This window comes from Patagioenas fasciata, chromosome 1 (assembly GCF_037038585.1).
Source record: "Patagioenas fasciata isolate bPatFas1 chromosome 1, bPatFas1.hap1, whole genome shotgun sequence".
NCBI lineage: Eukaryota > Metazoa > Chordata > Aves > Columbiformes > Columbidae > Patagioenas > Patagioenas fasciata.
In genome coordinates, this window is record NC_092520.1 from 76,874,141 (window position 1) to 76,896,809 (window position 22,669).

The 22,669-nt window shown below is 44.7% G+C and overlaps 1 protein-coding gene across 6 annotated transcripts in view; it reads right to left on the reverse strand.

The window, feature by feature from the left end:
• The window catches only part of IGSF11 (immunoglobulin superfamily member 11), a 111,025-nt gene that overhangs the window by 24,665 nt on the left and 63,691 nt on the right, over nucleotides 1-22,669 (reverse strand). The window lies entirely within an intron of this gene.

Genomic DNA, 22,669 nt, shown 5'->3' on the forward strand with positions numbered 1-22,669 from the left:
AACTATTACAAACAAACATGTAATCCAACACACAAACCATCCTGCTCAGGATGCAGATGTGTTCCCCCAGCAGGGTCTGAGCACCCCTGGGACCCAGAAAAGGCAAGGAGCAATAAGCCCAAGTGACCTCCCCATGCTTGCACAGAGCTAGAAGAGAATCCTCACCCTCCAGAGCCCAGCTTGGAAGTTCATCTCCCAGATTGTATCTCCTTCAATAAATTCTGTCTCCTACTTTCAAACTCATGTGCCCATCAAGTCAGATTACAATTAAGACTCTGCAAATCTGGCAAAATATATTCATGAACATCTGTTTGAATAATAAGCCTGAATTTCACCCGACCTGGTTTCCTTGCCTTCTGTGAATGCTCACACCAGCTCTCCCCTGTTCAAAGATGACGGCATGAGAGAGAGGCTGCTGCACACACTCGTGTAAATACAAAGATGGTTTCAGCTGGTGGAGGAGGGATTTCAAGCCTCTGGTGTGCAGATCTTTCACAGCTACTTCTTGGACTTCCAAAAAACCAGCTAAGATAAACAAGTCTAAAGTCGGAAGGCTAAAACTTACTGCAACAAGGTCTATCACTGAAAAGATCTGTACATGGGTTTGAAAGCTGGTCTCTGCAGTTCAGGCTTGCTGGAGGAGGGCTAGTCATAGAACCATAGAATCATTTTGGTTAGAAGAGACCCTCAGGATCAAGTCCAACCATTAACCTAACTCTGGCACTAAACCATATCCCTAAGAACCTCATCTACATGTGTTTTAAACACCTCCAGGGATGATGACTGCATCACTTCCCTGGGCAGCCTGTTCCAAGGCCTGACAACCCTTCCTATAATTATTTTTTTTCTTAATATCCAGTCTAAACCTCCCTTGGCACAACTCGAGACCATTTCCTCTTGTCCTGTCACTTGTTATTTGGGAGAAGAGACCAACACCCTCCATGCTACAACTTCCTTTCAGGTAGTTGTAGAGAGCAAGAAGGTCTCCCCTCAGTCTCCTTTTCTCCAGACTAAACAGCCCCAGTTCCCTCAGTTGCTTATACTGAGGCTATGCTTGCTCCTCTGGCTGGTTTTCCCTAGGGGTGCAGGTAAGCATGTCTCCCACTCCTTATCCCACTGGCTCCCACTCAGACCTGCCAGCATAACTGCTGGTGGAATAGCTCTCCTCCACAGCTCTGGCAAAAAGCTCTATGTTAGTGGGTAGGAGCAAGCTGTTTTCTAGCGTAAGTCACAATGAAAGGATCAGGTTAAAGAGCAAGAAAGCAAGCAGCTGTGCTGACAACCTGAACTAATGGCAACCTCTGGCAAGGGAGCAGGGACAGACTCTGGCCTGCCCATACATCTTAGCAACAGCCAGGGCCGTACATCTGACTGCAGCCTCTCTGCCTGCCTCCATTTGTCTGACTGTAGACTGGGGCATGTCCCCTCACCCCACCTGTGCTTCTGTGCTCCTTGGGCATGCGGTATTAAGGTAAGGCAGGCAAACAAGCAGAGAGACTGGTGGAAGGAGCAGAAACCATACCCCAAGGTCTACATGCATGTTGAAAGTAATAAATACTCAAAGCAATACTCAAATGCAAGCTAGAATATGACCCCAAGAGAAGAAAAAAAACACAAATAAACAAAAAAAAACCAAAACCAAAAACAAAAAACACCAATCAAAACACAACCAACCAACCAACCAAACAAACAAAAAAAACACCGACACAAAAATAAAAAGGCAAAACAACAACCAAACAAACACCACAACATGTTGATGGCCAGACAAAGGGAGATCATGGAGTTAAATCAGCATGGCTTAAAATACACACCCCACAGAGACAGATGGAAAAGTTGCCCACTGGATACCTCTGCAAGAACCCTGTATCTCCATAGACATTTTGGCTATCTCTAAGCAGGATGTGGAATGGTTAAAGAACAATACAGTAAGACAAGAGCAGTCTCTAAGCAGGAGAAACCAAGAGTCTGAGAAAGACCAACACTACACTGAGTAAATTCTAGAACAACAGAAGCTCAGAAGGAATTGTCTTTTGAGGCTGCCACAGGGATGCTGTTCATATTCCCAGTAAGCACATGGCACAGGGAAGGACCTCGGCTCTAATGACGAGGTGATATTGTGGGAAGCTGAGCTGTACTGGGACTGGCACAAGGCCCATCCAGGGATGACTTTCATCAAAAGAACAACCTTTTACAACTGCTTGCCGATCTCTCATTGTTGTAGGACCTACTGAGGTATTTCTACACTTATGCCACAAAATGTTGAAGTCTTTTCCAAGCTTGAGGAAGCAGGAAGATAGAGCAGTGGAAGAAAGCACTTCTGCTAGGATCTAAGACAACATTGTTTCAGAGAGCACATGAACTAACAATCCATAATCACAGAGGACAGATGAAGAAAATACAGCTGCCTTTGGAGAGTAGAAGTCTAACAAATGAAAACAAGCTTCCATTAGTCTTTTGGCAGGAAGATCCCTGGCTCGAAGTAATTAAATGGCTTTGGTTCTTACTTTTCATCTTAATTGATCAAGAAGAATGATGTTACTGCCTCCACACCTCCATTACCTCTAAAATCATATAATAGTTTGGGCTGGAAGGGACCTTTAAAGGTCATCTGGTCCACCCCCTCTGCAATGAGCAGGGATATCTTGTGCTAGATCAGGTTCCTCAGAGCCCCGTCCAGCCTGGCCTTGAATGTTTCCGAGGATGAATGATGACAAGCAGCTCAGCACTTCCCTAGCAGAGAGTGAAGAGTTTTGGGCACCAACTCAGCCACTCTCTTTCCTGCAACCCTTTCAGTGACCCTCACAAATCTCCTCTCCAACGCCAATACTGACCCTCACCAACGAGACCCAAGACATCGTTTGAAGTAGTGTGATTGTGCCCACCACCACAACAATGCAGCTGGTTACGGCTGTGAGAAGCACAGGAATAGGCTGAAACGGAAAAATCATGCCCCCAAGTTGAAGGGCACCATATTGATCCTCACTCCTCGGAACCTGTGCTTGCTTTGCAGGCCAAACCTCCAGCCCTGTGTCAGCAAGATGGCAAAGGCAAGAGTGTGGAAAGAGGGGTGACAGCATGCAAGCTCCCTGCCATGACAGTGCCTTCCTGCCCAGGGCAATGGAATCGGGGTGCTCGCTGGAGCTGACAAGGCCATGCAGCACGAATTCACCATTTTCTGTCCTCTGAGAAGCGAAAAACAGGAGGTGGCAGGGTAGTTTTCCCACTGCTTTCTGGATGCTTGCGTTTCTGACAGATTTCTCTGCAAGGGGTTACCCAAAAGCTCCATGGAGCTGGAGTGTCAAACGTTAACGCTCAGCACTTAATTTGTGGTGCAAATCCTGTCAAACCCAATTGCGTCTCTTTGCCCCTCCAAGGCATCCCAGGCCCTCTCGACTTTTGCAGGGGGCTGAGGCTTTAAGGAATGACCAACTGTTAAAGTGAGTCTGCGATCCGGCAGGATGCAGAGCGTATGCTCCAGTGCCAGGCATGCCCTCTCCTCTTTCCTCCCCTCCACTGGCTCCATGTACATATACAGAATGGCCAGCAGGGAACACACCCCAGGAGGCTCAATTAACGAACATATTTGAAAGCTTCAGGCATCATCAGACTAGAAGAAAAGAGTGATAACGTTAGCATCTGCACATGAGTTGTTTGGGTTAAAAGAGGAGGGAGATGTGGCTGGAGGTACTGGCTGACTGAGAAGCATCCCGAGAGTGCAGGAGTCTCTGCAGGGATCTGCCATACTCATCTGTACCAGACACAAAGGTACCAGAGGGGAAGGAGCCTTCTAATAACGAGGGATCAGGCAGTATTAAGTGGAAATCTATAAAACATGGCAAATGTTTCTTTCTGCCCCCTGTGAAAGGAGAAAGTGATCATCGTGAAGGAAGGAAGGCAGGAAATGAGACAGAGATAGGGAGATGCATCAAAGGGACAGAAAAGAAACAGAAGAAAAATAGAAAGAAAAATGCTAAAAGATAAATGTAGTATGCTTATAATTTGCATGAGAAAAATAGTTCTCTTTTTCCCACCGATCATCTTTATTAGCAACAAAATTTGCAGCGAGATCTCAGACTAGCTATCTAGCTATGACAACAGCAAAGCTCTGAAACAAACTGCTCCAGGGAGGCTGTGAAAACTCCAGCTCAGGCAGCTTTTACAGGCAGGGTATAGAGTTGACTGAGAATTAACCAGGTTTTTGCCTGAGTAGCACACAGAACCAATCAGTGGTACCTGAACTTTTGGCCCAGGTTCCACTGTCTGATTTTTGGAGTGCAGCTATATGAAATCACTGAGATTTTAAAAACTACTTTTTAATACAGTTTACCTGCATAGTGCTCACCTCAGTCTCCCAGACTACAGTCCACATAAAAAGATACCCCAAGATCTTCTCAAGCTTTTGCAGCTCTACCTTTCACATGTTTCAACTGCAGCAACAGGCTCCAGTAGATGTGAGACCACACAGAGACCACAGAAGAAAAAGGATGTATAAGATATCCACTTCACCCCAGGGACCTAGGCTTGCTCAGCAATAGTGCATGTGTTCTATGTAGACACACTGTGTGGTGCAACCTCCCCAGTGCTTGCAACCCCCCTTCTCAGTGCAACAACTCGCTGTCCACCATCCACACCAATATACAACACTGAGCCTGGAGATAGAGCACATCAGTCTCAAACTGTGTCCTTTTAGGTCTTGGCTACAAGCAAAGAAGCCAATGGCAACACCCTGGGCAGGGTAAGAGATCTTCATGAAGCACCTCTTCCTTGATCCCTCTCTTCATGACACCCCAGAGAGAAAGTACATGGGAAAAGATGCCTCCTTGAACATCATCTTTCTCTGAGTATCTATTGCAATCCAAATTCCAATCAGTAGCCAAGTTATGAGGCTAGATGGGCCTGAGGCATGACCCAGCAAAGCCACTGCTCTTAAGACAATGGAAAAAGCAGTAGCTAATCTCAGACAGAGAACAACAATGGATTAAAAACCTCCTGTCAGAAGTATTGGATCATGATGAGAGGTCTTAAATCTCCCTGCCTGGCACCATTCTCATTTAAAATCCTCCTCACTTCTCAAGTCAGCAGACTTAATAGGAGAAGGCCACCTTCATTCACATCCAGTGAAGAAGAGAAAGGGGAAAATCTCCTTCTTCCAAGAGGGGAGAGACAGCTCTGCTTGCTCAAGCTTGTCCACTTAAACCAAGCCTGAGCAACTGGAGGGTGATGTTCTCTCCAGTTTTGGCTTACCAGGCTGACACCAGCACAAAGCTAGCACCAGCTCCTGGCTCAGCATCTTGCCAGACTGGTGACCAGCTTCAGAGCTCACCAGCTTAATTTGCAGGGCTGATACCAAGGCACATTTCTACCTAAATCATTGTGTTTTCCTGCAAGTTTCCCTTCCAATCTTCCACGCAAATATCAGCATTTGTGGCTATTTATGTTCTCAGGAAAGTGACTGCCCAGGAGAAGGGAAATTATGAGAAAGGAACACAAGAAAGAAAGTGATGACAAGGAAAATGAGGAAGGTAGATATTTCCAAACTTTGACGAAAGAACAATAAAAAAGGTTTATTTCCCTTTCCTTTTCTCCCTTGACTGCTTTCCAGTCCTCTTTTCCTTCCCTTTTCCTCTCAGAGAAAATTGAAAGCTGTGTCAGAAAAAATTAAAAACCACCTGTCCTACTTCCTTCTCCTACCCTGACCATTTTCCATACAAAAACTGATATGGAGACAATAATATAACAGAAGCTTCTGTGAAAAATAGTCTTTGATTAAAAGACATTTTTCATTGACACATACAGCTGAAGGAAAAATCTGGACCAGATCCATACAACCTTTTGGAGATAAGAGCTAGCTCCAAACCCACAAGCACTTGTCCTCGGCAAAAGGAAAAGTCAGACACAGCATGAGTACATGTGTCCATACTAGTTTTAATCCAGCTAGCATGCTAAAACTGGCAGGGCCATCATGCTGGAAAGGATATTGTATACTTTCCTGATAGCAGCTCACAGCGAGACCTGTGCTGCTACATCCTCCAACTCTCACTCATGCTGAATGGAACGGATGCAGCAAGGCCACCACACACTGTTTTCCCAGGCAGACAAGATCCCTAAATGTGTTGATTCAGTGCAATAATGTCATCCAGTGGGTATCGGAGCCCCAGCTCCTGGCCAGGGGCAATAGAACAGTTAATGCACATGGGGCTGCTGTCAAAGGCACACAGCTCTGTGAGGTTTATTGGCTCTCTACTTCCCACTTGCTGGGAAGAAGCCAAGATGCAGGAATTTGTGAACTTGCTAACTCAGCATGTCTGCCTTGCTGGCACAACGTGTCGACACAGCCTTCTGGGAGGTCTTATGACCCCTCGTTGGTTGCAGGGCCAACGCTCAAGCCCAGGTCTTTTGAAGCTGTTGCCCCAGAACATCAAAGCTTCACACGATAGTATGGGCCACAGGTTCAGCACTACAAATACATTAGGAAAAGGAAGCCTGCAGACAACCCTCAGGGAACAGCCAGCAGGAATTGCTGCCTACCCTGGCAGCCATGCTCAGACACTGGGCAGCTGGGTCACAGTGCACTAGAGTGCCTGGGGCAATACAGGAGGCATGCCAAGCAGGGATGGGGTGCACCAACATTAAAGGGGTCCACATGTCCTCAAATAGCTGAGTGTATCTGCTCATGTATATGCAGAAACAGGTGAACGACACTATTTCCTCTGGATCTTCCTCTAAAGCATATTGAGTAGAAAAAGAGGTGGGTTCTCACTTTTTCTTCAGTGCTGTGTGGCCCAGCAGGAAGAAGTAGAGGAAGGAAACTGGCACAATGGCACATCTTCCCATGGAAGCAATGATGCACTGAGAAGTCTCTGGACAGAGCACTCTGTTTTTCCCATTTGGGACAAGTATTACTGCACCACAAGGGAGTGGCCTTGTATTCCCCTCATGCTTCTTGTTCCCTCACAAAAAAACAAACAAACAAACAAACAAAAAAGAAAACCTCCTCTAAAAACATTTACCCACCTCAATTTCTTTCTTAGCCAGCCTTTACTTAACCCATGAAGGAACAAAAAGAAACTGAGCTCTGATATACCACTGCATGTTCCCTTTTATCCACATCCTTTCCTCAGAAGAATTTGAAGAGCAATGACCTGAACCAACCCCAGCTAAAGACAATGGGTGTCTGTGTACTGACTTCAATGGAATTTGGATTAACATGGGATTGCAAAATCTCCGAAATTAATACAACTGTAATGCTGTTAAAACAACAGTTCAATGGTCAGGAGATCCCTGAAGTTAAAGGTTTCCCTTGAAATTAAGTAAGCGAGCCAGACTACACAGCCTGCATTACCTATGATTATACCTTCATACAGAGAATTAAATCGATTGCTGCACATCTGAGAACAAAACCCATGCATGCAAACATTAAGAGTGGATAACAGTAGCTATCTATTTCTTTCTTCATCTCCCAGTTGGTACTGATATCTTGTTCACTGCAACGCTCTTTTGTTCTTGTGCTTTTCTTGCAAAATTAATAAAACAAAAATGTTAGAAGAAGACAGTGCATGTAGAACACATAGTCCTCTGACAACAGTTATTCTACAGCAACAGAACACAGAGAGCAGCAAACTACCTCAAACTCCACTCCATGTCACCAGAGGATGCCATCTTTGAGTCCCCTTTCCAATTCACCAGAGGCCAGGCAGGGAAGCAACAAGATATTGAGGAATATGCCACTAACAGCAACACCTTTTTTCAGAGCTTCTCTCCCCATGCAGGTGAGGTCCTTGTGAGTATTATTATCCCAGCTGCACAAAAGAGAAACTGTACTGCCTGGCTCCAGTTTTAATCAGTGCACCCACTAAATTGTGACCGCTGACAACTACAAATGCCCATCTTTAGACAAGGGATGTTAGCCAGAAGCCAAGTACTGGCAGTTCCTGCTAAAGGCAATGAGTGCTGGCAGTTTGGAGTAGTCCTTCCTCCAGTTGCAAGGTTCCAGTGTGGCCCCACAGCTTCTCCTGTGGCCTCCAGTGGAAGTGGGAGGAGATGGATGGAGTCTGAGGGGAAGCAGGCAGCCACTGTTTCCACTATTTGCTCATCATTTGGGAGCTGCCTGTTTTGCCCAGAACTTTCCAGGGAAATCCCGGCTATGTTGGGCTTGGTTGGGGTACAGGGCTATTTTTAGGGAAGCAAATAAACAGCTGAAGATCCATTTTTAATTTTCATTTAGATAGAAGATTTATATTTTATTTGTTGATTTTGCTTTAATCTCCTTGTCCTTCATTACTGTCTGACTTTCACAGCAGGGAAGAGGAGGGACACATGGAGGAGGGTGAGGAGTAAGATCCAGTGAGAACAGTAATGAGCAACGTACTGGAAGAGGGAAGAGAGTGAGGGGTAAGAGTATTGTTGACAGCATTTGATCCTCTGATTAATGTATTTCTAAGCAGATTAACTGAATCCCAACTGCTCTGTGCCAGGTTTCTTCTCTAAGCTTCTCTCTCCCCCATGTAAACAAAAGACATTTCCTCTGAGCAAATATTCAATGAACTGACCAGAGCTCTGGTAGATTCCCTGCCCTCATGTAGCACAACCCTATGGGGCACAGAAGAATGGGAGAAGGATGGGTCTGTGGAGGTAACCTCTGTTTTAAGGCTATTTTGTGTTCTTTATTCCATCTCCTCAGGACTTTGCATGACTCCTGACTCGTCCATCTTCACCAAATGTGGAAGGATGCCAAGAGTGATGTGGGAAGATGAAGAAGCAATAGCCAGTACTATTCTGGTCCCAGAGGCACATGAGAACTCATTATCTCATTACACTTTGCTTATCCATAGCTGCTCTCCACAGCACCCACACAGGGAGAAACAACAGGAGAAAGGTGGGTAAAAGCATCCCCAAAAGAGGTGATGGGAACCAGTAAATACAACCCACTTCTTCCTGCCCTGCCCCACGAAGATCTTCATGCTGACTTCCAACAAGAAAGAAACAAACATTGCCATTTCAAGCCAGGTTCTTGGAGCATTTTGCAGTCAGTAGTTGACCAAACCCTTGCAATCCATAGGAAAGACTTCTCAAAAGTCACAGGGCAGGCAGTGGCACAGCCCCATTCACGTGAGCTGAGTTACAGGCATTTTTCAAGTCCACATCAGCCTTGACTGAATAGGTCTTCTCTAATGACCCTTCAAGTTTATTTGCTTCCAGACCTTGTGAAGCAACCCCTCTGCCAGTCAGTCTCCAGCCTTGCTCCCCAAGGGCATGTTTTCCATCTCTGCTAGCAACAGCCACTGTGGACATGAGACATTTTGCCTGCATAACACACTGATGGAGCTCAAAGACCATATCTGCTTTCAAGTGTGGTAGTGTTGCCAACCCAACTTGAACTGGAGCTTGGAAGGGTGGAAAGACCTCCTGCCTTCTCTTCCCTCTTACACCAACTTATATTTTGGATCTGGTTTTCCTTCTGGTGCTCTGCCTTCTCCTGAGCAACAAGTGGCTGAAATACACACAGACACCCTCCCCTGCCCCCTCCTCTCCAACACACACACTTTCTAGGTTACAATTCCCCTTAAAAAGGGAGCTTTTTCTATTAATATGCCTTCTACTAGGGAAGGAGAACAGCTCTCGCAATGAACAGCCAACACAGCACAGTGGATGGAACCACTCAGAAAGGAAAGGAATTCCCATTGGCTCAGCTGCCTATCTTACCCTGCTCAAGTCATGGTGAGAGCTTTTAAAATCGAGCCAAAGACATACTAAAACTAAAATACTGGCTTTGCCACACAGTGACTGTTCCTAACATAAATTGTCCCTGAGAAGGCTCCACCACACACAACTTTTAAATGAAGCACTTCAGATCTTATTGCACTGTACAATACAATGCTTCCTTACTGATTCCTTTTCCTTATGAAAATCACAAGAAAAGTCCTTTGCTGCAAATGGAACTGGAGATTGTGACTAAACAAGAATATACAGAGTCAGTCAAGGCTGTAGGGAAGAGATAAGGGCAAGGGGAAAAAAGCAAATGAATTTATATTGCCTAAGGCGCTGAGGGGAATAAGAAGGGATTTACAAATTTATCAGGAGGAGAAGAAGCACCAGAAAGAAGGTAGGTTCATTAATAAATGAGGATGAGGATGAAATTAATGGTTCAGAAATTGCTGAGCAGCTTTTTAAAATCTGTCTTTAGCCAGAAGAATAAAGAGAGGAAGTTTAGAGAAAGGAGGGAAAAAAAGGGTTGTTTAAAATAAAAAAAGCAGAAGCAAAAAGAACTTGAAGAATGATATGTCCACAAACCATAATAAAGTAAACGATGTCCTAGAACTTAATCCAGAAAAGACAGAAATATTTTTTAAAACTATTTTTCACTTCAACAGAACTAATATAGGGCTGAATGTTAAGCAATCTATACATATAAGCACCTGCATAAATGTATGCAGGATCAGGAGCCTAATTTGTAATGGCTAGGCATTGACAAACGTATTATCCCAGTGACAAATAATCTGACAATTTACATAGAGCTAGGGAGGCTCCACAAAATCAACCAAAAAGTAAACACAGTAAAGATTTTCGATAAGGAATAGAACTGGCAATGTTTAATTCCAAGTCAATATCTATTCTTAGTGAAAAAATGAAACAAATATGAAGGGTCATTAAGAATCTAAATAATAAAATCACATGCAATACACAAGCTAAAGTCTTTTGCTTTTTAATACACATGCACAGCTAGCACCTAGAGGAAAGGCAGTAAATGGAATTTGAAGCTTTAGGAATTTGAAGGATTTGACATTGCCCCACTGCATCCGTTTGACCAGAATCAACAGCCCATGGATCAAAAAACTGGCCAGAGGTACCAAAAGAAAATAGATTTTGTTGGACTGGGAAATGACAAATGATGTGCCAAAGGGTTTGCATCCATGTTGGTCTTATTAAACCAGTGTCACAGGAAAACAACACTAACTGTCCGTGAAATTTGCAGCTGACACTCTACAGAGAAATTGCAAATACAATGGAAGACAAAGAAATGGGCCCTCGATGAACACAGAGCTCCTTAAAATTAAGCACGTGTGGGCAATGGTCCGAAAGTTAAAGCAGAGAGTAGCATGAGCAGGACAAAGGATGATTGAATCTAGACTCATCAGAGCCACAAGCTGAACCCAACAAAATAGAAAAATGCAGGTAATGTCCCTGGAGAGAAATAATCCAAAAGATGGATACTTAGCAGGAGGGAGAAAGTATAGAAGCTGTTTTGCTCTCTGAGTCTTGAAGTTACAGGAAACAGCAAATAAAAAATCTTGATGTGCTATATTAGCAAAACAGGCTCTTGTAATTTTGGATGGTGAACAGAGGGGCATCCCATCACAGAAAAGAGAGGGAGGGAGGCAGCGAGGAAAGAGTTTCTGCGCCATTTCAATGCAACCAGCCCAAAGACTCAGTTTTGTTCATTCCATGACTTTTTCTTCATCAGCAATAAATGAGCAGCAAACTAAGAAAAAAAAAAAAACAGAAATGATTGATAAACAGACCTTGGAGAATTTATTAAGACGACTAAGAAGGGTTAAATGTGTACAGCTTATTAAAGAACAACCCCAAGGAAGTAAACTGTAAATATACTTAATGCATGTAAATATTGCAGAGTGGGAAGAGGTAATAACTAGGAGTTATGAGATTAAACTAGAAAGAAAGGAAAAGGGAAAAAAAAAAGAGTAGACCTTATCAGGAAATAAGGTGGCCTTCTGCTTCCGCATCAGTGAAAATTAAAAGTAACTCAACAGAAAGGAAAGAAGTGGCACAGGAAACAGGTACTGTGAGCACATCCAGAGAGAACATTTTGGAGATCTTTTCCCTCTCTCTCAGTCTTTACACTGAGATCTCAGCTCTCTGGTTCCGGCAATGCTCTTGGTTGCACTGATTTGCTCCTTCACTTTAGGAAAAGCAGACACTTCCCTCAGTATATGAGCACTGGGCAGAATTCAAACCACTGCTAGGGTAAAACAGCTTTGCCGGGTGTTTCAGCAGCTCTGGTTGAGCTTATGCCCATTAGCAACATGTAGTTATGTAAGCGAGATACTAAGGCTCTAATTCCACTATTCATTACCATTATTAATACAGTGGCATACAAATACATAATGAAGACCTCCTGTCCCTAGGGAGGTCATGTTTCCAGATGCCTGCCAACCACAAGAAGGGCTGGTAGATGGGCACAGTTTCTGAATTCCTCTAAGCACTACCATGCACTGCATAAACAGACCTGACCTCTTCTCCTGGACAATGACGAAAATGAACATTCTTATCTCCAAGTGCAATTTAAGTCAGCCCAAACTGCAGGTAGGCCCACAGAGCACTAAATCCAGGGAGAAACATCCTTGATGTCCTACATATTTTCAAAAAGATAAATCCAGCCCCCAAGTCAGGAAATGTCCGTGCCTGTTACTTAAAGAGCCAATGAAGAAGAAAACCAGAGCAACAGTGCTCAGCAGCTCCAAGCGCCTTCACCTGAGCTGCTGCAAAAGGTCTGAGCTACTGCAGGCACAGGGAAGGACAGCGCACACTGGAGTGGAAAGCACTGGAAAGCAATGCTGCTTGGTGGTAACTCGTGACAAATTTGGCCACCCGGTAATGCCTATCACCACAGAATGAAGGAGTGCTGTCACAGGGGCTTTCGAAGTCTTTGTCCACTTACTGAAATAAATAGACATCGCTTGCCTAAGAGGTGTCTTCTGGAGGTTAAAACACTTAGCATCCTTATTATATTCATTATGCATTTTCTGATGGCTAAATCCTAACTTGCACTGCCTTCATACGCTGTGGACTCAAGCAGAAGAGGTGCACATGTGTATTCCCCACCACGTATTTTGAACAGGGCCAGATGCAGCACAGCGTTAAGTGTTCCCAGGTCACTCATGGGCAACAATACTCAGTTGCACCTCATGGGCCCAGAGAAGCAAGCACAGCTGTCTTTGAGCTCAAACTGGAGACCCACCTTCCTCTTAAAGTCTCGCAGAAGCACTTCAGTAACTGCAATGCTTTTATGCAGCAAGCTTAAAAACTTCTGTACAGCTCACTTGCCCCACCCAGAGGCACTTTGCTCTGCGTCATGCAAATACCGAAGTTCTGCAAGCTCCAAATTCCACAGGAGAGGGGCAGATAACAGCCATATCACTGAATAAAACCCAAGAAGTGGCAATGATGGTAGTGAGGGAATCCTGCAGACCTTAACAATTATCATGTTCAGGCCCTCTGGAGCCTCTCTTCAGTCTCTCAGACTTGTGGAATTGATCTGGAAATGACTTTATTAATGTTCTTTCTTTTCCTCCCCTTCGCCATAAGCAGCATCATCATTTATTAATTTATGATTAAATGAATTATTGATTCTCACAGTACCTGCAGTATTCGCTATTGTCCTTCTTCCCCAGAGACATCTCTGACTGATGCGAGAATGGTAAGATGTCAGAGAGACAAAAACAGGGTGAAAAGAAACTTGCTGCGTATGGGACCTCAGAAAAACGTGCTCCCCACTGAAGTGCTGAGCTGCAGAGGGTGCACACAAGGCACCAGGGCACAGCAATGGTGCCATCTTCTCAGACGGCAATGAAAAAAACAAACGTAAAGTGCAAAGCCAAATTGCTTCTGATAAGGAGGGTATGAGTAGCAGAGCTATTCATAGGCATTCAGCATGTGGGGAGGTATTAAAAAAAAAAAAAAGGTCTGACCCAAAGCAGAAGCTTTTGTTTTTATTCAGAAAAGTCAAGCTGCACTTCTTTGAATACACCACTGAAAAAACCTTTCAGGCTTTTGGCTTTTGCCTTGTGATTACAATCAACAGATGGTGATTATTTCACAGGCTGGGGCATCTGGTCAGCTCCTAGCCAAACATAAATAAAAGACCTTTGCGTGATTTTATTGGGCATTCTGGTCCACAAACAAAAACAAGGTTGGGAGCGAAAGAAAAAAGGCAAAAGAGGATATATGTTTAAAGTTCCCTGGTTTTGGAGAATAAATACAGTCTCTTTACTGAAATGTGCCCCTTGCACAGACGATCAAAGCTCAGCACTCATGAAACTGATGGAAATTTCTGAGCCAGAAACTCCTTGTCATGAATTAAACCTTTCAGCCTTTATCTGGGCTTTTCAGGCCAAATAAACCTTCAGCCTTTTTTATAGCATCTTTCACCCCAGCATTGTAAAGTGCCTCCCCCTAAAATCCAGGCAAGTTTTACTCCATCTGAGAATGGAAGGAATACATCGAAGGTACTGCTCCTGCTTTTCATCATGGAAAGAGGACAACCAAGCCACTGCGTGCTCTCCCCATGCATGTTTCCCAGCCAGAGGAGCCTCAATATTCTTGAACTAACCACAAGGAAAACTCACCTCCCAATTTTTGTGCTTCCTGCAGCCCTCACCTCCCTGTGAAACACTGCTCACCTCAACACTGAGTGGTGTACACTGGCTATGTGCCTAACCACTGCCCACTGAGCAGCTGAACTCACAACAGAAAAGGGAAGACCTAATTGCAGCAGACTAATTACTCTCTTAGATGGGAGGTATGGGGCTGTGTTTCAGGAAGACAAATCCCTGGATGACAGAGGCTTTGGGCATGCATGCGTGCAAACACCTCCAGAAGAAATGCAGCGACCACATCGGTTGTTCCTGCACTTCGGTTTTGTCACGCTCTGTTAGCACACAACTCTGTTTCATCCCAAGCACACACGAAAGGATCGCAGGTTTTACCTCTGAGCAGCACAGAGACTACAAACTTCAGTGAAGTAAGGGAAGGTTATTACTTATTACCTGCATCTTGCCCAGCACCCCAACAAGTTCCCCCACTGCCTTGCTGTATATGAAAGCAGCTTTTTACCACCTCACCGCTCTGCCCTTTGCTATTCATGGCACTGCAGTCTTGCCTTGCCTGATCTGCAGAAAAGCTTCAGAGACCTCATTGGTATTTTGTACTATAGGACAATGGCTGAAAATTTGGAAAGCACTCATCCAGAGAGCAATTTTGTTAGGAAAACAAGGCAAACACCTTTTGTTCCTGCCTTACACATGCCTCTGGGTTACTCAGCCACTATCTGCTAAATTAAGGCCAGCACAGCTGCTGGCCTTAAGAGCTTGTCTTGTACCAAAGCCACAGCCAGCCATGACTTCGTAGCCATCACCGTGGGGCACACATGGCTGTCTTGAACTCTCCGGCAGCTTGTGCAGAATTCTCACACGCTGATTGTGAACATGCAAGCCCTGCTCCATGAGCAGCACAAGGAAAGGGATGAGGATCTCCTCCAGGTTCCCCATCATCACAGCTCACATTACGACATACCGCTGAACAGTTTCGGACTCCCTCCCAGGTAGAATCATCGGAATTTGGCCATTTCATTACGTGCCCGGCAGGACTATAGACGAGAGTGGAATTAGATACTTGCTCTCTAGCTGAAGAGGAGAGAGAGGGACACCCTCCGGCCCAATTTATACAGCGGCATCAAAAGGTAATAGCAAAACAGGGCACATGGACAGGTAGTAAAGAGTGAAATCTCTGCAGAAAACACACATACGTCATGGGGTAAAGGAAGGAAATTACATTACACTCTGCCTGCACAGGGAACATTGCTTGGCTCTGAAATAAAAGAGCAGCACACTACCCCACCACCTCCTATTAAACTGATGGACTACGTAGCTGTGCCCAGGGCTTCTCGAGATAAAAAGGTTCATTTCCTTAGAGAGCAAGGTTTCAACCTTCCCGACCTTACTGGGCCTGTGCGTGTTTACCCATTTTAATTTCAGATTAGCATCTCGCATTTTCAGTACCTAGGGGATTACTGTTTTCTCCTGCGCAGCAACTGCAGTTCATAAAAGTATCAGTTACCCTCCCCCTTGTTCGCAAAATCAAGGCAGATCTGACCAGATGGCACATGCTCCTGCGCTCTGTGTCAGGCTGCATTAATTCAGGGGAAATGAACTCTCCTCCAAAACTATATTTATTTCAGACACCGCCATGCCCAGTTGCTAGGCTGTCCTCAGGAAAACCTTGAGCCAGCTCTTTTCCATGAACTTAGCATAGGAAAAAGGATGGCAAAGGACTTGCTGGAAGTCTCAGATGCCAGAAAAGAGGAGTACCCACGGGTTCCCAGGCTGCTGGAAGTATTTCAGTTCCCCCTCCTCAGGGCTTTGAGGCAGTAGCTGTTTCCCTAATCCTCAAAGTATCACAAAACAGAAGGTTCTCCTGCACCTAGCTGGACCAGCCCAGCCACATCTTAAGGAAGTGCTGCTGAAACAGCTCAGCCTTTTTTGGGAAGGTTGCATTATACTGCCTTGCTAGGGTCAGGAATGGGATTCCTCCCAACAATGGAGAAAAGTGAAAGCTGTTCTGGTATGGTGGAAGGTGCATAACTTGAGTTACTATCTAAATCCAGCTCTTCAACAGACCACTTCTGCAGGGTTTAGGTAAGACATTACACCTATTTATAGCTCTGGCCACGCTGCCCGTTGATGACCCATTTCCTCCACCTTCTGCTGGAATAATTCTCACGATTGCTGAAGACAGTACAGTGTGAGTGCTGGAAAGGGTATGGTTGGGTAAGAAATGCCCTTTGTTCCTCTCTGTAAAATGTTATTTACCATCTTGTGTAGCACACGTAACAACACCTAAGTGCTATACTATAATTAGTAAAATCATGCAGAGAAACTGTTCATGTGGATAATGATACTTTGCGTCCTCCCATGTGGGTAGTTTAAGGTTGAATTAATTCATGTTTGCCCAGCTTTGCGAGATCTATGGAAGAAAGGCTATTGTTATGCAAATAATTATTAAAAATGACTCCTCCTATGCTGCTCCCCATTAAATGTGTGCAATTTATAAGTCGAAGGGTGTTTTTCTCCTTGCTGCAAGACACACTGGGTTCCACAAATGGAAATGTTCGTGTCAGTGTACCTGGCAAGGGAGAATGCCTCTGAAATGAGGGTATTTTTCTGAGATGGAAGGCTCAGCTTCTGGATCCTCCTTTCTATGCCACAAGCAATATGAGTGACCATGGAAGTCACTCAGAAGAGCAGTCACACTGCCTGCTCAAGGCATCAAACTCAGGCACAGTTCAGAGGATCTCAGCACAGAGGTAAGCCCATGCAGAGGGAAATTCAGACCACCAAATACCATATAATGTGCCCAGAGGTGAATAAATATCTTCATTTCACAGATTGAAGCACAAACACTTTTGACAATAAAGCAATTCTTAGAGGTATTGTAAGCATAAATACACTACCCATGTAATACTCAAATCCTACATGAAATAAGGACACGTGTCTGACAAAGACAATTTTTAAGGACACCAGGGTCTCAATACAATGCAAGCATGAGGGGTTTGGTGCCACAGTCCTTTGGAAAAGATGTGCAAAACTGACCCACAGCTGACTGCTAAGGTCCCTTGGAGGTCTCCCACTGTGGGTGAAGGCAGGACCACACAGAGTAAGTAGGTAAGGAATTCCGTATTGGACAAGGCTTCTCTTAGGTTTCAGGGTATATCGTAAGCCACACATGTGTCACACAAACGCAATACCCACAGGACTGTTGTATGAACAGCTGCCCAACAACAAATTATCATTTTTTCATCTAGTAAAACCGTGCGGGCAGAAAAAGAGAAATTTGGCTATTACCATAGTCTTTTCAGAGCTTAATCAGCACTGTACAGGAATAGTCTGATGACTCATAAAAAAGAACAATTGTGTCCACATGCTGTGCAAGGCTGTTTGCAGATAGGACAGGGAACAGCCATCAGCACAGCAGGTCAGATGTGATCCAAGCCGTCATGCACACCTACTTTGGTGAGGGACTTCTCAAACAGAAACACAGAGCAGTAAGAATTCAGTTACGCCATTGGCTCCCAAGGCAGCAGCTTGTGTACACAGGGCTCCCGAGCTCTGACAGAGCTTTAACTGGGACCACCTCAACTGACAGATATTTTTGCAGATTCTCCACTGCACAGAAGTTTTCAGATGCCTTAGGCAAGACACAAGTTAGGAAGGTTTGAGATGGATGTCTTCCTGCATCTTCAACAGCTGCAGACACTAGAGAATCTGCAGTCAGAACTTTGCTCAAGGCAGGGTTTGAGGACCACAAGAGACAGAAATGATGCCTGCTCATCTTCCTGTAGTTCTGCAGATGCAATCCAGCTAAGCATCAAGGAAAACTGATTTGTGCCACATGAATGAGCAAGCATGAGGTGAAGGCACTCCCGGAACTGAAGTGGTAGAAAGAAGGTCCTTTTCCATTTTATTTATCTTCTATCCTGTTTTCACAGTAGCTGTGATAAATAGATACTAATCATCACCACAGACGGTCCAGCATTTAGATGTCTGCCCTTCCCTGAGGCCCCTGGAAAAATGCATATTGTGTGTATTTGGATGAGAAATACAGTCAGCTCCATTGCTTGCATAGGCCTGCAGATTTCCTCATTCAGTCATCAGTCCAAGGCACAAACACTTGCAGCCCACTCACAATTACACAAAGTCTTCAAGAAACAGACCAAGGTGTTGTAGTGTATGTATGGATGCTGGTGTAGCTGCCAGGAAGAAAAATGTGTGCCCTAAGCCCTGCAGAGCGGTGTATCTAGTGATTTCATTAAGCTGATATGAAACATTCTAGAACACGACCTTTTTGAACTGTGGCAAATTTAACCTAAGAAAGCTCTTCCTTACTGTCTTGTTTTCAGCTAAGGGAAAGTCAGATCCCTGGGTAAGGTTTCCAGCCACCAGGCTGACACACATGAATCCCTTCAATGTTAACTCCACAAGCAGCAGTAAATAGAGTGAGCAGTAAGGACATATATAGCCGACATTTTAGACAGGTCTTAGTAGTTCAATCACATATGGATTTTTATTCCAGCCCAAACAGCTTTTCCTTAGGCTGTTTCCCACAAACAGGTTTGTGTCACTGGAGTCTTCTGTAGTAGCCCACTTTGGTTAGGATAAGACATCTCTGATTTTGGAGGACTTCTGCAAATGGACTTCTCTAAGGACTGAGACCAGTCTTTAAAATATCACACCTGGTCTCCCCTATAGAAAGTAAAGATCATAGGACACTTTCTGTTAGCCAACAAGTGTCCAAGGACCAGTCGAGGAATCCAGCCAAAACTCTTTAAAGATCCAAAACCATTAGACATGTGAGTAAAGTATTGTATTACCTACACAGCCACAAGTCTTTAGCTAGAAACTTGCGTCTCTCAGGGGCTTTCAAGGCTTTTAGGTCTTTTTGGCAAGAAGAAAACATGAGACCAGCACAGGAGAGAACACAAGGGTGGTAAGTCCACATAGGTCACAAAGATGAGAACCTCACTTTTTTTTTCCTCTCTTGTCTAAAGCAGCAAACAGAATATTCATGGGCAAGAAATATATTTAATTTTTTGAAATGGCAGCAATGATGTCAAAACTGAGGTCCAATTAGCCTACTGCTAAAGCTCAAGGTTTTCAGTTCACCATCCCAACTAAAGACGCCATTAGTGATCATGTATTGTGCTGGTAAATCACAGAAACCATGCAAGTGCCAGGGTCACAACAGGACAGTTACTTTCTCAGCGCTCTGGTTAAACTTATTCTTTCAAAGAGGAATAAAAAGCTTCTTCAACAGCAGCATACCTGAAGCCTGATTTCCTACAGCTGTCTGATATGTGGCTTCTCAGGTGTCCAGTAACCCATCTGAGTTCCCACTGCAGCTGCTGCAGCACTGAGTAATACCTTCCCATCCCTCTTCAACAACCATGAATTCCTTGCCTTTCGTCAACAAGTTATTCGTGAACGACTGATCCTCAGTGAGTTTTTGGTTAGCTCTTGCTCTTCCTGTACTAAGTGTCTCTTCTGTAGAAGACTGTTCTGTCACTAGACTATATTTGGTACCTAGAGCCCCTGGGTTTCACTGATAGGGAGATGCATTCACTTGCAGCTCCCATCAGGACAGAGGCCCAAACAGAAGCACTCAAGAAACAAAGTGACAGGTTCTTTCTTGGATGCAGTTAGCTGTCTGATTGTTCTCTTGTAAGACTGGCCCTGGGGGATAGTTGTGACATACAACTAGAGCTACTCAGCATCTAGTACAGCTTTCACATTACAGGTAAATATGAGCAGCATCAGGAGAAGAAACACTAATCAGATCACTTATAAGCCCTGAAAAGACCAGGCAAGGTGTGAAATAAAAGACTCCCTTCCAGACCTGAAGACTCATCACCGACCAGTGAACCAGCACTGGCCTTGGCAGTCATGCCTATGAACTCCACTCTCAGTTCTACATGATGAAGCTTGAGACTCACAATGAACGACTTCATGTAACCAACACCCCCAGCACAGATGAAGGCCAAAAATTTATTGTACTGTGTCTGCCAGGCCATGAGAAATGCCAACACTTTGTGCTGTAGCAGAGGTGCAGCCAAGAGGAGGAGACCAGTTTCCACATTTTACAGTTCAGCAGTCCCCCAGGTCTGCTGATGAAGAACATCTCTGGTCTCTGCAAGTTTTGATGGAAACGGTGAAAGGCCTAAAATATCCCCTATTAGTCCCACCACAGCCTGGCTACAGCACACATCAGAAATGCAGGAGTTGGTGTATGGCAAGATGCTTTTCCAAGGGAGGAATGTGCAATTTAATTTATTTACAACAATGTTCCACACTCCTTTCTTACTCCAGCAGCAGCCCAAAAGATGCACAGCCGGCATGACACAGATGTTTCGGGATCAGCTTTTGTCATAGAAAAGATGCTGTGAATAAATCATACATTCGTGAGTTACTCTTGGTCAATGGGATACCCCAGTGTAATTAAACCCTCCATTTTAAAGACTGGTAAATTGAGACACGAAGCATCAACCTCATCTATCATGATCCCACAGGCAATGAATGACCAAGGCAGGAGCAGCAGCTCTCCCTAGCCTCCCAAGAAGGCACACACATCAGCAGGAATAAAGAAGGCACATCTGCTTTCTTGCTGCTCTGCATCCTCTTTACAAAATCCGTCCTTCTATCTGCAGGCTTGTGATGTGCTCTTGGCACTAGTGTCAGCCCTCCATGTACACCACTGATCATAGACCAGGCTTCACAGGACACTTCCTGCTTGCTTGTTTGCTAATGGATATTATTTTTAAAAAGTAAGAGGTGGGGAGCAGGGGGAGGATGAGGGAGCCCAGAGTGAAGGCTGCCACTGTGCTCAGTCTCTATGGAAATAATCCACAATGCTAATACGTCCTAAAATGATAATAAAGCCTGTGTTCTCTTATGTAATCCCATAGTAAGAAAGAGCTCTGTCGGCTTGCCTGACAAATGATATCTCTGTAACCTTGAAGGGGATTATTTCTAAAATACACAGGGCAGAAAAACAAAGCAACACACATACACACAGGCACACACAAATCCATCCGATGCAGCAAAAGGACAAACAGCTCCAGCCGAGCTTCTGCATGTTGGCCCCAAGATATTGTGTCTCTGCCATCAAATGGGGAAAGGATCCCCTGGCAACGCAGCAGCCCTGTCCCAGCTCCTCCTCTGCTCACAGCCCTGTCTTCCTCCCCAGGCATCTTAGCACCAGGAGCAGACAGAGGGCAGGTCTTTCCCCTCTTCTGTCCTCCTTCCCTCCCTCCCCCAAAATGAACATTCAAAGCCCCGGCAGCTGGCCAAATCCAGTTTGCCTGCGTCACCAATGCACGTGGATTCACATCTGTCCTGCCCAGCGGTGATGAGCCAGGGCTACGTGCATCCCTGAGGAGGATTCATGCCCCCAAATCCATCAAGTTGTGTGTCAGCAAGGAGGGAATCACACTTTTTCTGGGCACAACTGAATGGCACTGTAAGGTTGCCCAGTTTGTCTTAAACGTACAGGAAGGCAGGTTTAGAGGCTGGGTATACATGTTTCAGATCTCTCTCTAAGTTTGGCTGAAGAACCATAAACCAAAGGCAGGCAGCTCTTTGCTCTTGTGTCTCAGGTGCATAACAGAAAAAAGGCACTGCCAGATTAAAGTCATGCTACACAAACAAATCGCAGTACACACCCACGCAAGTAGTCTTTTCACCACCTTCCTTCTCTCCCCGCAGATGGTGTCCTTCTGCGAACACAGAAGGGGTTACACCAGGTCACCCTGGAAACCCATCAGAGGTGCTGGTCTAATATAGTAATTGCTTGAGCAAACGATCCTGTCCTCACATGGACCAGACAGCCCCAAGACCCCTCTTCAAGGATCTGCGAACCAGACAGTCAGGAGGCTGACCCTAAGAGACTAGTCACATGCAACAATATTAGCACCAAGCTCTTATCTTGGTGCCAGCAAAAGATGGTGACTACTCCAGTATCTCTTTCCCACAGATGAAAGCATGGGAATATTTAGTGAAGTGCCAGAAAACTTTCTTGGGAATGAAAGATGACATCAGGCGGGTTTCCACGCCTGATTGAACATTCCACCCTTTCATGATGGACTGCATTTAAGAGACTTTTAATAGTTTCTCGGTCAGCAGGAGATGAATGAGTGTCAAGTCAGAGAAAATTCCTGAAGGCAGGAGAAAGCCAATTCTGAAAAAAAATTAGTCCTAACACTTAGAAATATGTTAAAAAAAAAAAGATGTTAAAAGACACGTTTAAGGGACCACAGCCTTTACCAGTCAGTACATGCAGAGAGCTCTAATTCATACTAGATATATGCAATGTGACTAATTAAATA